Source organism: Capra hircus, chromosome 16, assembly GCF_001704415.2.
Source record: "Capra hircus breed San Clemente chromosome 16, ASM170441v1, whole genome shotgun sequence".
Lineage (NCBI taxonomy): Eukaryota > Metazoa > Chordata > Mammalia > Artiodactyla > Bovidae > Capra > Capra hircus.
In genome coordinates, this window is record NC_030823.1 from 6,579,915 (window position 1) to 6,596,513 (window position 16,599).

A 16,599-nucleotide genomic window follows, 5' to 3' on the forward strand; every position below is an offset into this window, starting at 1 on the left:
TTATTGAGTAAATTAATATAAAACAAAGACCATCAAATCATGAGAGCAATAATGAGGGTATTTATGAAATTGTGCAAGACATTTTAAAACGACAAAAAATACCTTTTTCAAAAGAGTGTCAAGAAGCGAGTGTACTTAAGCACACTCAATTAGTTTAGAACAGAGCAAATGAGTAACTGGAAAGATAACTCATGCTACAGCATGTCTAATGAACTAGTAAATGAGAAAGAAAGGGACTTCCCTGGTGGTTCAGTTGTTAGGACTTTATGCTTCCACTGCACAGGACATGGGTTTGATCCCTGCTTAGGGAACTAAGATACCACATGCTGTGGGGTGTAGCAAAAAAAGAAAAAAAAATTAAATTACATATCCCATTGATTAATAGAGAAAGCCAGTCAAAGGAAGCCAGAGAAACTTGTCTTGAGAGAATTAGATCTGAAGGACTTCATAATCATCATCTACTGCTGCTGCTAAGTCACTTCAATTGTGTCTAACTCTCAGCGACCCCATGGACTGCCTACCAGGCTCCTCCGTCCATGGGATTTTCCATTTCTATCTTAATCACTGCTCAGCATCTCTACCTCTACATCAGTCTCCACTGTATCTCAAATTGTAATAGTTTCCTGGTGGTTTTCCTGTTTTTGCCTTTGCCTCCCTACCGTCTCTTTCAGGATGATTTTTTAAAATTATAATTCAAATAATGTGCTCTTAATCAAAACCAGGACAGTAGTTTTCAGTGCCTTCAGCTTCCTAATGGGCCATACTGAATATGCCTCTCCATTTTAACTACTTTCTTTGACTTTACCTTCTACTCTTGTATTTAATTAAATACAAATAGTCCCCAGATAATAAAGAAATATATTATTAGCTTTTTAATTATTCACATAGAAAAGCCAAAACTAGGAAACAAATTATTAATGAATACAGAAAGGTATAGAAACAGAATTTAAACCTGGAAATTTTGCTTTTAAAGCTCAAACTCATAACTACTAGACAATATTTGCTTGTTCTTTAGAAATGTGCAAACAAACTTCTTATTCAGTAATAAAACCTTAATTAAATAAAATAACTATTTTGGTATATAATATGATAGCATTAAAACTACATTCAAAGAGCAAGATACATAAGAAAACAAATTGGAAAACAATGCTCAGTAAGACCAAATTTGTTAAAAATAGTTTCATAAGACTTCACTAATAACCCTATTCTCTGTTGATGAAGTTACTGTGAATTTTTGTGATTTTTCTTCAACAACTTAACTTTTAAAATTTTTCTAAAATAAACAGTCATTAGTTTTAATTTCAGAAATGAAAGCAGGATATTGTCACAACAAAATTTAGCTAAAATTGCTTTCTTTTTTCCCTAAATCAGAAAAATTAGAGAAAAAAATCAATGACCTAATTCATTAAACTCCTCATGCATAGCCTGATGCTTTCCCTTAATAAGTTTTATTTCTGTTTGAACAATAAACATAAAATTTTGCAGTATGCTTTCAGAGGTAAGTTGCTTTGCTGCTGCTGCTGCTACATCACTTCAGTCGTGTCCGACTCTGTACGACCCCGTAGATGGCAGCCCACCAGGCTCCCCCATCCCTGAGATTCTCCAGGCAAGAATACTGCAGTGGGTTGCCATTTCCTTCTCCAATGGATGAAAGTGAAAAGTGAAAGTGAAGTTGCTCAGTTGTGTCTGACCCTTAGTGACCCCATGGACTGCAGCCTACCATTAGGTCCTCTTAAATGTGATTAAGAAAAGATACATACACCTGATAGTAATAAAAATAACATTCTTGCCTGGCTTGCAATCACATCAGAAGATCCATGTAGATGTAGTGCCAATTGTGTGTTAAGGACGCAGGTTGTCTGCTCTGTGCATTACCTGCTGGCAGGCTACTGCTAACTGTACTGCACCGTCCTGGATATGTTCCCTTGTCACGTAGATGGTGTGTACACAGAGAATGTAAAGTCATCATAATGAGCACTGAAGCAAAATATTACCGAGATAGTGAAGCTACTCAAATAGATAGCATCTAATTTTTTTGCAAGTATCATGACTTTATGATTATCAGGCATCCTCGATGTTTCACACTTAATGGGTTCCTCCCCATTAAGATAGATAACCAAGAGATGAGCATCACTTTCATAGGAAAAAAGAAAAAAAGAACCTTACTTTTCCTTTTGTCTAGTCCAAGCAATTTACACTTCAAGGTATTCATAAGGGAAAATATCGACTTTCTTGAATATATTCAATTATTTGATCATGATTATCCCCTAACTTGTATAAGAGTGCTTTCAAAGCACCCAGAAATTCCCTTCTAATTACTTCTTTAATGTATATTGTGTACATTTTAATCAGAAGAAATATTTTAAGAAGGCGCTTAATGGCTAGAGAAGTCACTTTTCCAGAACTTCAACTGTAGGTTACTTCTGTTGATGAACAAATGACCCTAGAGAAGAATAAGTATTACACCCAGTTTATAGTGTCCTTAGGCTACTGGTAAGAGGTCAGATGTAATTCACTTACCAGATCTGCATAGGATTTATCTGTCATTGTCATTGGGTGCAGTTCTTTGTTACACTGGTCATTTGGTCAGTACAGTGGGAATGTGCAGCTTTATGGCCCTACGAAGAAAACTCAAATACCTGTTTGTCTTGTGAATCTAGGAAGCTGGCTATAGAAAGAGGATTCTAGTCCCCACTGAGCTTGCAGTTACTGGCAGCATCTCTCTTTTTTCTTCTCCTCCTCCTCCTTGTTACCTTTTGGTGGACATATACATGGTCAACTTGAACACTTCTAAATTCCCCCAAACATGTCCGTAACTGAATCTAACATAATGTGTTGATTTTTTAACTGTAACTGAGTGTGCCAAGCAGGATATATATATATATTTTTTTTTCATAAAAGATCAATGCAGGGATAACATTTACTCTCCAATTACACAGGGCTGATTTATATAACTGTACAGCAAAGCTATTGGCTAAAGACTGAGACTGTGAATATCCAAATATTTTCTAAAGGGTGAGACCTCCTATTTCACTGATAATTATTCCATTGTCATCTTGCTCCTTCAGTGTTGTTCAGTTACTGAGTTGTGCCTGAATATTTGCTACCCCCATGGACTGCACTATGCCAGGTTCCTTTGTCCTCCACTATCTCTGGAGGTTGCTCAAGTTCGTGTCCACTGAGTCATTGATGTCATCTAACCATCTCATACTCAAAAGGAAAAGGTTGTCCCCTTCTCCTCTTGGCCTCAGTCTTTCCCAGCATCAGGGTCTTTTCCAATGAGTCACGTCTTTTCCAGTGAGTTAGCTCTTTGCCTCATGTGGCCAAAGTATTGGAGTGTCATCTTCAGCATCTGTCCTTCTCATGAGTGATTCAAGGTTGATTTCCTTTAGGATTGACTGGTTTGATCTCCTTATTGTCCAAGGGACTCTCAAGAGTTTCTCCAGCACCACAGTTAGAAAGCATCTTGCCTTGCCTTTCCCATTAAGGTTTTATTGTACTGAAAGAGTATGTTTGCTGGTTTCCAAATAGCAGCACATCCCTCCTTCCAGGCTTTCCCACTGGTAAACCAGACAGCCTGCCTTGCCTTGGCTGGGAGAGACCAAGTACTTTATGCTACATTGCTGATACTGCAGGATGGTCTCATAAGGCCTCTGTTTTATACTATGGATGGATAAGTAGTTCTCCTAAGCTTCTTCCCTGGGGAGTATACCTGATTCACTCCACTTTATGACCAAACTTTGTTACAAGGTTCGCTTCCTTTTTGACAGTCTCTCTGACATCACTTAAGACTAGGTCAGAATTCCAAGTCTAAAAGTCATTGTGTTCCTTAGGGATGACTTTGATAACAAAGTGCAGTAGGAGCAAGAAGGACATTACCTTTAATTAGATCTTAGTAGCTGCTTCAGGTGGATTTCCTGTCTGAAACCCTAAAACACTTTCACTGAGGAGATCTGTGGATTTCGGTCATAGGGCCTCATCTGTGGGTCCTGATAATTCTAGTATCAATAAGGAGTTAGATCATAAGACCTAGTATAGTAACCATTGCTACTGGCAGTAAGTGTTAAACTGATTTGTAAAGCTATACCCTGTTGCCCATCCTGTAAGTCTTCACTACATAAATACAATTAAAACACTTGGAAAAATAAAAATAGTCTAACAGTAGACTATTTCTGAATAATCTACTGTTAACCTCCAAGAACAAATATTTCCTAGAGCAGTGGTCCCCAACCTTTATGGCACCAGAGACCTGTTTCATGGAAGACAATTTTTTCACAGACCAAGGGGGTAGGGGGATGGCTTCAGAATGATTCAAGCATATTACACTTATTGTGTACTTTATTTCTATTATTGCATCAGCTCCACCTCAGATCATCAAGCATTAGACCCTGTTCTAGAAGATGGAAAACAATACAAACTGGCCAGATAAAGCATTTTAAAAGTTAATTGGTGGGAATTTAATTTCTTCCCTCAACTATTTATTTAATTAGAATAAAGGTCTTTTGACACCTTCACTCATGCCAACCTCCGTTTAGATTTTCTTGCTAAATGTGAAAGTTAGAGATGCCTAATCTGTTAGGCAGAATTGAATCGTATTCTTAGAATTCAATTCTAAGTTGCTTTAATGTTAACTAACAGATTAGGTAGCTCTAACTTTCACATTTAGCAAGAAAATCTAAACAGAGCTTGGCATGAGTGAAGGGGCTGTTGGTCAGTATTCCTGTGGAAAGAGTGCATGTGACTCACTCCATTCATATGTAATACTTGTCTCAATTATGTGCTCAGGTAAAGTCAGTGCAACAAATGTGATATTTCCAATATCTAAAAAACTCCAATAAAATTATAATGGAATTAAAATGAAAACAGTAATACATGGAGAAAAATATAGTTTAAAATATTTGTATTATATAAGAAATGTCTAAAGTTTTAATGAAATAGGTTTATTATTAGAACAAAATTCCATTAAGAAAAAGATGAACTTATGCCATTTGCAGCAACATGGATGGAACCAGAGATTATCATACTAAGTGAAGTAAGTCAGACAAAGGCAGATATCATATGATATCACTTATACATATAATCTAAAAAAAATGGTAAAAATGAACTAATTTATAAAGCAGAAACTAACTTACAGATTTAAAAAACAAATTTATGGTTACCTAAAGGGAAAATCGAGTGGGGAATAAAGAGATTGAAATTAACATTTACATACTACTATATAAAAAGTTAAGTGAAGTTGCTCAGTCGTGTCCAACTCTTTGCAACCCCATGGACTATAGCCTACCAGGCTTCTCTGTCCATGGGATTTTCCAGGCAAGGGTACTGGAGTGGGTTGCCATTTCCTTCTCCAGGGGATCTTCCTGACCCAGGAATCAAACCTGGGTCTCCTGCATTGCAGGCAGGCGCTTTACCCTCTGAGCCAAAGTAGGTAACCAACCAGGATCTATTATATAACACAGAGAACTTGAGTCAATATTCTGTAGTAACCTATATGGGAAGTGAATCTGAAAAAGAATAGGTATATGCATATGTATAACTGAATTACTCTGCTGTAGAGCATAAACTAACACAACATTGTGAATGTTGTGTTTATTTATTATCCTCCAATAAATACTAATTTTACAAAATTTAATAACAGATTATATACATACAAATATATATGGGGTTTTAGCAAATATCTTGGCATGTATTACACTTTCAAAATATAGTTCTCATTTTGGATGTGGTGAAATAGTAGCTCAGGGAAATCTATTTCATGTTTATGTACAGAAAGCATATGTGTGTGTGTGTGTATATATATATATATATATATATATATATATATATGTATATATATGCTGCTAAGTCACTTCAGTCGTGTCCAACTCTGTGTGACCCATAGATGGCAGCCCACCAGGCTCCCCCGTCCCTGGGATTCTCCAGGCAAGAACAGAACACTGGAGTGGGTTGCCATTTCCTTCTCCAATGCATGAAAGTGAAGAGTGAAAGTGAAATCACTGAGTCATGTCCAACTCTCAGCGACCCCATGTACTGCAGCCCACCAGACTCCTCTGTTCATGGGATTTTCCAGGGAAGAGTACTGTAGTGGGGTGCAATTGCCTTCTCTGATATGCATGCTTATATATTTAATTAGAAAAAAAGGATACATAATTTCTTTATTCCACTTATTCTGATGAAAGCATTGTTAGTATTTCAGAGAACAATTTCTTTTCTCTTGTTTATGGAAAATTTTATCCAAGCATAAAAATGTGTTATTTTTATAGCTTCAGAGTAAATGATAGTAAATTTCATACACCATTTAGAAATAGTTCCAGCCCCTTGCACTCTGAAACACAATTCCTGCACTATATTTTCTCCTTTCTTCTCCATAGGGGCAAAAGGTATATAAATTTGCCATCTGCTCTAAGACTTTCTAGCCATAAAGACTGCAGTTAAAACTATGCAAATAATTCCATTCAGACAAGAATGATGCTTTAATTGTCGTTTCTTTTAGTGTAACTCAATTAAATCCATTTAGGCCACTTTCTCACTCCACAAGGTTGCTCAGGTTCTTGTTTGCTTCCATTTAAAAATCCTAGACAAAATTCAACATACCTCCATAATTTCATTCCTACCTAGCCTATTTTGTATAGCATCCTGACTCATGCATTTAACTGCTAAAATCAGTTTTACCAATTTATTTTATATAGATACATTGTTACTACAACTAAAATTGTTTTGATATTGAATAAAAATATCTTCACTGAGAAAGAAAAATCACCTAGGAGTCTATTCATGCCCTATAACATGGTGAAAACATATACAGAAAGAAACATAATACATAGGACCCCAAAGATGAAGAATATGATTCTGGAGCTGCTTCAGTTTCATTGGGAAAAAAACTCATACAATGCACAGAAATACACTAACATAATAGCAGAACTACAGGGCGCTGTTGTAAGTTCCTACAGTGGAAAGATTGTCAGGCTTTCATCCTCAGTTTCTAGCTTCCTGTTGAGTCCACAGTAAGACGTTTATGGATTCTATTTTAAACAAAATGTTTTGGGAAGCTAGATGAGGAACAGAATACATTTGGGAGCACTAGGGTAGGTCTATTCGAGGAGTCTTTAATGATTAATAAAATTTGTCAAGTTAATAAATACATGAAGATATGTCAGAAGAAACAGCAGGTTATTCCTGTAGTGATTGAACTCTTGCATGACTCAAAACTAATAAAAATTTCTGTAGGATATTCTAACATTTCCAGCCAAAAGCTCATCCATGTGTTCAGCTGACAAAAATTTATTGATTGCTGACTGAATGCCTGGGGATAAAGAGGTATTAGAGACATACTGAGCTTATTATGTGAGGAAAAGTAGAAAGGGGGTGTAGTCATAGGGCTGTGAAAAGGCTAGGATGAGGTAAGGATAAGGTGTGCGAAACATGCAAATGGGCATCTGATCCCATCTGGACATTTAGGAAAAAAATCAAGAATTTAAGCTCTGTTAACTTTTTTTTTTTTCTTTTAAACTGGAGAATAATTGCTTTACAATGCTGTGCTGGTCTCTGCAGTAAACCAATGCAAATCAGTCATAATTATATATGTGTGCTTTGTACTCTTGGCAAAACTAATGAAGCAGGTCAAAGGCAAAAAGAGTTTTGCCCAGAGAAAGCACTGGTCATAGCAAACACTCTCTTCCAAGAACACAAGACTCTACACATGGACATCATCAGATGGTCAACACCAAAATTAGACTGATTTTATTCTTTGCAGGCAAAGATGGAGAAGCTCTATGCAGTCAGCAAAAACAAGATCAGGAGGCGACTGTGACTCAAATCATGAACTCCTTATTGCCAAATTCAGACTTAAACTGAAGAAAGTAGGGAAAACGATGAGATGATTCAGGTATGACCTAAATCAAATCCCTAACAATTATATACAGTAGAAGTGACAAATAAATTCAAGGGATTAGATCCGCTAGAGTACCTGAAAACTGTGGATGGCAGTTCATGACATTGTGCACGAAGCAGTGATCAAGACCATCTCCAAGAAAAAGAACTGTAAAAAGGCAAAATGGTTGACTGAGGAGGTCTTACAAATAGCTGAGAAAAGAAGAGAAGCTAAAGCCAAAGGAGAAAAGGAAAGATATACCCATTTGAATGCAGAGTTTCAAAGAATAGGATAAGGAGAGATAAAAAGCCTTCCTCAGAGACCAATGAAAGGAAATAGAGGAAAACAATAGAATGGGAAAGACTAGAGATCTCTTCAAGAAAATTAGAGATACCAAGGAAACATTTCATGCAAAGATGGGCATAGTAAAGGACAGAAATGGTACGGACCTAACAAGAAACAGAAGATATTAAGGAGATGGCAAGAATACACAGAAGAACTATACAAAAAAAAAAAAAAGATCTTCATAACCCAGATAACCACAATGGTGTGATCACTCACCTAGAGCCAGACACCCTGGAATACGAAGTCAAGTGCTTAGGAAGCATCACTATGAACAAAGCTAGTAAAGGTGATGGAATTCCAGTTGAGCTATTTCAAATCCTAAAAGATGATGCTGTGAAAGTGCTGCACTCAATATGCCAGCAAGTTTGCAAAACTCAGCAGTGTCCACAGGACTGGAAAAGTCAGTTTTCATTCCAATCCCAATGAAAGGCAATGACAAAGGATATTCAAACTGCTGTGCAATTGCAGTCGTCTCACACACTAGCAAAATAATGTGCAAAATTCCCCAAGCTAGGTTTCAACAGTACATGACCTATGAACTTCTTTCAAGCTGGATTTAGAAAAGGCAGAGGAACCAGAGGTCAAATTGCCCAAATCCTCTGAATCATTGAAAAAGCAAGAGCCCCAGAAAAATTTTGACTCTGTTGACTATGCCAAAGCTTTTGACTGTGTGGTTCACAACAAACTGTAAAATTCTTAAAGAGATGGCAATATCAGCCCACATGACCTGCTTCCTGAGAAATCTGTATGCAGGTCAAGAAGCAACAGTTAGAACTAGACATGGAACAACAGACTGGTTCCATTTCAGGAAAGGAGTATGTCAAGGCTGTGTATTGTGACCTTGCTTATTTAAGTTATATGCAGTATGCATCATGCAGAATGCCAGGCTGGATGAAGCACAAGCTGCAATCAAGATTGCTGGGAGAAATATCAATAACCTCAGATATGCAGATGACAGCATCCTTATGGCAGAAAGCAAAGAAGAAGAACTAAGGAGCCCCGAAGGAGGAGAGTTAAAAAGGTGGCTTAAAACTCAACATTCAGAAAACTAAGATCATGGTATCTGGTCCTCTCACCTCATGGCAAATTGATGGGGAAAAAGTGGAAACAGTGAGAGACTTTATTTTGGGGGGGACTGCAAAAACACTGCAGATGGTAACTGCAGCCATGAAATTAAAAACCGCTTACTTATTTGAAGGAAAGTTATGACCAACCTAAACAGCCTATTAAAAAGCAGAGACATTAATTTGCCAACAAATGTCTATCTGTTCAAAGCTGTGGTTTTTCCAGTAGTCATGTATGGATGTGAGGGTTGAACTATAAAGAAACCTGAGCACAAAAGAATTGATGCTTTTGAACTGTGATGTTGGGAGAAGACTCTTGAGAATCCCCTGGACTGCAAAGAGATCCAACCAGTCCACCCTAAAGGAAATCAATCCTGAATGTTCATTGGGAGGACTGATGCTGAAGCTGAAACTCCAATACTTTGGCCACCTGATGCAATGACCTGACACATTTGAAAAGACTCTGATGTCAAGGCTATGGTTTTTCCAGTGATCATGTATGGATGTGAGAGTTGGACTATAAAGAAAGCTGAGCGCTGAAGAATTGATGCTTTTGAACTGTGGTTTCGGAGAAGACTCTTGAGAGTCCCTTGGACTACAAGGAGATCCAACCAGTCCATCCTAAAGGAGATCAGTCCTGGGTGTTCATTGGAAGGACTGATGTTGAAGCTGAAACTCCAATACTTTGGTCACCTGATGCAAAGAGCTGACTCATTGGAAAAGACCCTGATGCTAGGAATGATTGAGGGCAGGAGGAGAAGGGGATGACAGAGGATGAGATGTTTGGATGGCATCATCGACTCGACGGACATGGGTTTGGGTGGACTCCGAGAATTGGTGATGGACAGGGTGGCCTGCCATGCTGTGGTTCATGGGGTCGCAAATGAACTGAACAGATGCTGTGAAAAAACGAAGATGGGAGGAGAAGGGAACGACAGAAGATGAGATGGTTGGATGGCATAACCAACATGATGAACATGAGTTTGAGTAGGGTTTGGAAGTTAGTGATGAACAGGGAAGCTTGGCATGCTGCAGTTCATGGGGTCGCAGAGAGTCAGACATGACTGAGCAATTGAACTGATATATATATATATATATACACATATGTGTGTGTGTTTATATATATATATGTATATATAATCTCCTCTCCCTCTTGAGCCCACCCCATCCCCCCCCGTAGGTTGTCACAAAGTGCCAGGATGGGCTCCCTGTGCTATATAGCAGCTTCTTGCCAATTATCTATTTTACATTTGGAAGTGTCTATGGGTCTGTGCTAGTTTCTCAATTTGTTCTACACTCGCCTTCCCCTGCTGGGTTCAGAAGTATGTTCTCTACATCTGCATCTCCATTTCTTCTCTGTAATAGATTCATCTGTACTATTTTTCTTGATTGCATCTATGTTCATTAACATATATTTGTTTTTCTGTTTGTGACTTACCTCACTCTGTATAACAGGCTCTAGATTCTTCCAGCTCACTAGAACTGAATCACGTTTGCTCCTTCTATGGCTGAGTAATATTCCATTGTATATATATATATATATATATATATATATATGTACCATATCTTGTTTATCTATTCATCTGTCAATGGAAATACAGGTTCCTTCTATGTCCTAGCTTTTGTAAGTAGTGCTGCAGTGAACAGTGGGGTCCATCTTGTTTTTTTGAATTGTGATTTTCTCAGGGTGTATGCCCAGTAGTCAGATTGATTTTTGTTTAGTGAGTATTTAGTGTCATAGGCAAGGGAGATACATGTATCTCATCTCCAAAAAAAGTTATATTATTTTTCCTTTGAAACTCTTGCTAAAAGAACTGACTACCTAAAAGAACTGACTAAAGTTCTTTACTCACCAAAAAGAAATTACTTAAAATCTGCAAGCTGTTATATGGTCTTAACTTTAATTTTGTGGCATTTCCAACTTGAAGTGGGTTGAAAACTTTATGACTGATGCATTTCTTTAAAAGCAAAGTAACGTAATTCCCACACAGACTTTTTTCTTAGAGTCTGTGACCACTTACTAATTAAGTAACATTTTGAAGAAATTGTGTTGAGATATTTTCTGCCTAAATTTTTACCCAAATTATTTTATCCAAACTCCAAAACTTTAATTCAATTTCGTAAAGCACTGTGCTCCATTTTCTGCACAAATGTTGAGACATTTATGTTTTCATATTGAAGGTCACTTTGATTAGCACAGTGTTATTTTTGTTTTTAAAAGCTGTTGATGCATATAACTCATAATGCTGTACTTTATTTAAATAATGTTTACAGTCTTTTTCTTATGAAAGAAACTATTGTTTGTATCATCACTCATTTATTTGTTTTTTTAATATAAATATATTTATTTTAATTGGAGGCTAATTACTTTAAATATTATAGTGGTTTTGCCATATATTGACATGAATCCTCCACGGGTGTACCTATGTTCCTCCTCCTGAACCCCCCTCCCACCTCCCTCCCCGTCCCATCACTCTGGGTCATCCCAGTGAACCAGCCCTGAGCATCCTGTATCATGCATTGAACCTGGACTGGTGATTCGTTTCACATATGATAATATACATGTTTCAATGCAATTTTTCCAAATCATCCCACCCTCTCCCTCTCCCACAGAGTCCAAAAGACTGTTGTATACATCCGTGTCTCTTTTGCTATCTCACTTACAGGGTTATTGTTATCATCTTTCTAAATTCCATATATATGTGTTAGTATACTGTATTGGTGTTTTTCTTTCTGACTTACTTCACTCTGTAAAATAGGCTCCAGTTTCATCCACCTCATTAGAACTGATTCAAATGCATTCTTTTTAATGGCTGCATAATACTCCATTATGTATATGTACCACAGCTTTCTTATCCATTCATCTGCTGATGGACATCTAGGTTGCTTCCATGTCCTGGATATTATAAACTGTGCTGCAATGAACATTGGAGTACACGTGTCTCTTTCTATTCTGGTTTCCTCGGTGTGTATGCCCAGCAGTGGGATTGCTGGGTCATAAGGCAGTTCTATTTCCAGGTTTTTAAGGAATCTGCACACTGTTCTCCATAGTGGTTGTACTAGTTTGCATTCCCACCAATAGTGTAAGAGGGTTCCCTTTTGTCCACACCCTCTCCAGCATTTATTGCTGGTAGACTTTTGGATAGCAGCCATTCTGACTGGCGTGAAATGGTACCTCATTGTGGTTTTGATTTACGTTTCTTTGATAATGAATGATGTTGATCGTCTTTTCATGTGTTTGTTAGCCATCTGTATGTCTTCTTTGGAGAAATGTCTGTTTAGTTCTTTGACCTTTTTTTTTTTAAAAAAAATTTGGTCACTTATTTTTCTGGAATTGAGCTGCAGGGGTTACTTGTATATTTTTGAGCAATCTTTGTCAGTTGCTTCACTTGCTATTATTTTCTCTAATTCTGAAGGCTGTCTTTTCACCTTGCTTATAATTTCCTTTGTCGTGCAAAAGCTTTTAATTATAATTAGGTCCCATTTGGTTTTTTTTTTTTTTTTTTTGCTTCTATTTCCAATATTCTGGGAGGTGGGTCATAGAGGATCCTGCTGTGATTTATGTTGGAGAGTGTTTTGCCTATGTTCTCCTCTAGGAGTTTTATAGTTTCTGGTCTTAAGTTTAAATCTTTAATCCATTTTGAGTTTAATATTTACACCTGTAAAATTACAAAACCTGAATTGTGCAATGCATTTATAATGGTATTATATTATTTATATTAGTATTATATTTATACTAAGGCATATTATTACATATGAGTATAGTACATTTTAAGTAAGTAAGACATATGTTATAAATTTAAGATTTATAAAACTCAGTAAAGTATGACTTAAATTTAATATTGCTCTGGACAATATAGATTGCTTCTTATTTCTGAGACAGAATAAAATTTCAGAGTAAGAATGACTAGAAAATAGAAACTGCTGAAGTTTTGATCAGCCTCACTTCCATCAAAACAAAGTTATGTTTGTTTCACAAGTATATTTTCACTTATATTTTAGCACTAGACACTCCTCTAGATAATGAAGTTTCAGGTAGGAATAAAACTGATGAGGTAGTAAGATCAGAATCCTGGGAGTCATTAGGAACGGTCTCTTCTTCACTAATTCATGCAGTCATTCACAGACTCTTCTATGAATCACATTTAGAAAAAATTATTTTTCCTATCTGGCAGCCACAGTACTAGATGTACTAGGAATTCAACAGTGAGGAAAGGTTAAGGAAGAGGTTTTTTCCTCTTAAAATCTAAAATCCAATGCAAGATACACAATTTACATGAATAATCACAAAGTAGATATTTAAAGACATCGTATTTAATATGATACAGGAAAATTCATGAAAATATGGGTGACTGCAAGATCTAAGATGGCTTTCTCTAAAAAAAAAAGAAAATGTATATAGCACCAAAAAATGAAGGTTGTTTGGAAAGAAATAGTATTAGTTTTAGGGAAAGAGAATTACAGACAGAGAGCACTACTTGTTTAAAAACTATAAAGCAGAAAAGAATTTGACACATTTAAGACCTGAGAAAAAATATCCAGAGTCTGGAGTGTGAGGAGCAAGGGGAGCAGTCATGATATGAAGTAAGTAGAACGGGCTGTGGGGACATCATGAGGTACATTGAGTGTTTTCATTTAAGAAATTAAAGCAAATATAATGAAAAACTAAAAGAAAAATGTGTATATATGTATGTGGAATATCAGAAGGATACAAATTAAGTTATCTACAACACAGAAAAAGAGTCACAGATATAGAAACTTATGGCTAACAGAGTAATGGAGGAGGGATAAATTGGGAGACTGGGATTGAGACTGCTATATATACAATAGGTATATAATAATATATAATAATAATAAAAATATAGGGACATACAATATAGCACAGGGAATGCTATTCAACAATCTGTAACAATCTGTATGGGAAAAGGATCTTCTAAGAAGAGTGGATATATGTACAACAGAAGCAGTTTGCTGTACACCTGAAACTAACACAAACTGCAAATCAAATATATTCCCATATGTTTGTTTTAAATGCCTAGAAAAACCTAGTAAAGATTTCCAAGCATTACATATACATATAATTACATAGAATTACATATCAGTGATCATCCAAAAGGAAGCTCTTTGAGGTTATCTTTTGCATTTATAGTATTGTACTTTCACAAATTTGTTAAATTTTTCATATAAAATGTAGTTTCATATAAAACCTAGTAAAGATTTCCAAGCATTACATATACATATAATTACATAGAATTACATATCAGTGATCATCCAAAAGGAAGCTCTTTGAGGTTATCTTTTGCATTTATAGTATTGTACTTTCACAAATTTGTTAAATTTTTCATATAAAATGTCCTTATATTTTAATACTCTAAAGAAATAACAGAAACACAATATTTGAAAAGGGGGTTTACTTGAATATAAAGTTATTTTAGTATTTATTTTAATGAACAGTCCCAAAGTAAAATTTTCTGTAATAAATGTATTGAAGATTTTCACTCAAGATTAAGTACTGTTGCCCTTGGATCACCCTGCTACCAAAATAGACTTCCTTTCAAGTTTATAAAGAATAGTCTGACTGTCTACAGAATATAATAGGAAAATTAGGTTTCATGTCTTTGTTTGATTTATTGTTCAGTCTCTCAGTAGTACCTGGCTTTGTCACCCCATGGACTGCAGCATGCCAGGCTTCCCTGTCCTTCCGTATCTCCCGAAGTTTGTGCAAATTTGTGTTCATTGTGTTGGTGATGCCATCCAACCATCTCATCCTCTATCATCCCCTTCTCTTCCTGCCTTCAATATTTCCCAGTATCAGAGTCTTTTCCAATGAGTCAGTTCTTCACATCAGATGGCCAAAGTATTGGAGCTTCAGCTGCAGCATCAGTCCTTCCAATGAATATTAAGGACTGATTTCCTTTAGGATTAACCGGTTTGAACTCATTGCAGTCCAAAGGACTCTTAAGAGTCTTGTCAAACTCCACAGTTCAAAAGCATCAGTTCTTTGGTGTTCATCTCTCTTTATGGTCCAACTCTCTCATTCATACATGACTACTGGAAAAACCATAGCTTTGACTAGACAGAACTTGTCAGCAAAGTAACATCTCTGCTTTTTAATATGCTGTCTAGGTTGGTCATAGTTTTTTTTTTTTTTTTCTAAGAGCAAGCATCTTTTAATTTTAGGGCTGTGGTTACCATCAACTGATTTTGGAGCCCAAGATTATAAAGTCTGTCACTATTTCTACTTTTTTCCCTTCTATTTACCATGAAGTGATGGGACCAGATGCCATGATTTTAGTTTTCTGAACGTTGAGTTTTAAGCCAGCTTTTTTACACTCCTCTTTCACCTTCACTTTCTGTCATTAGTGTGCTGTCATCTGAATATCTGAGGTTATTTATATTTCTCTCCACAATCTTGATTCCAGCTGTGCTTCATACAGCCCAGCACTACCCATGATGTACTGTGCATAGAAGTTAAATAAGTAAGTAAAGTAAAGTCGCTCAGTTGTGTCCGACTTTTTGCGACCCCATGGATTGTAGCCTACCAGGCTCCTCTGTCCGTAGGATTTTCCAGGCAAGAGTACTGGAGTGGGTTGCCATTTCCTTCTCCAGGGGATCTTCCTGACCCAGGGATCGAACCCAGATCTCCAGCATTAAATAACCAGGGAGAGGGTGATAATATATAGCTTTGATGTATTCCTTTTCCAGCTTGGAATAAGTCCATTATTCCATGTTCGGTTCCAACTGTTATTACAGGTTTCTCAGGAGGCAGGTAAGGTAATCTGATAGTCCCATCTCTTTAAGAATTTTCCACCATTTGTTGTGATCCATACAGGCAAAAGCTTTAGTGTAGTCAATGAAGCAGAAGTAGATATTTTTCTGGAATTCTCTAGCTTTTTCTATGATTCAACGGATCTTGGAACTGGATCACTGGTTCCTCTGCCTTTTTAAAATCCAGCTTGAACATCTGGAAGTTCTCAGTTCATCTACTGTTGAAGCCTAGCTTGAAGGATTTTGAGCTTTACTTTGCTAGCCTGTGAAATGATTGCAATTGTGCAGTAGTTTGAACATTCTTTGGTATTTGGAAAAAACTGATCTTTTCTGGTCCTGTTGCCACTGCTGAATTTTCCAAATCTGCTGTCATATTGACTGCAGCACTTTAACAGTATCTTTTAGGATATAAATTAGCTCAGATGGAATTCCATCAGCTCCACTAGCTTTGTTCCTAGTGATACTTCGTGAGGCCCACTTAACTTCACTTTCCAGGACATCTGACTCTATGTGAGTATCACACAGTCATGGTTATCCAGGTTATTAAGATAT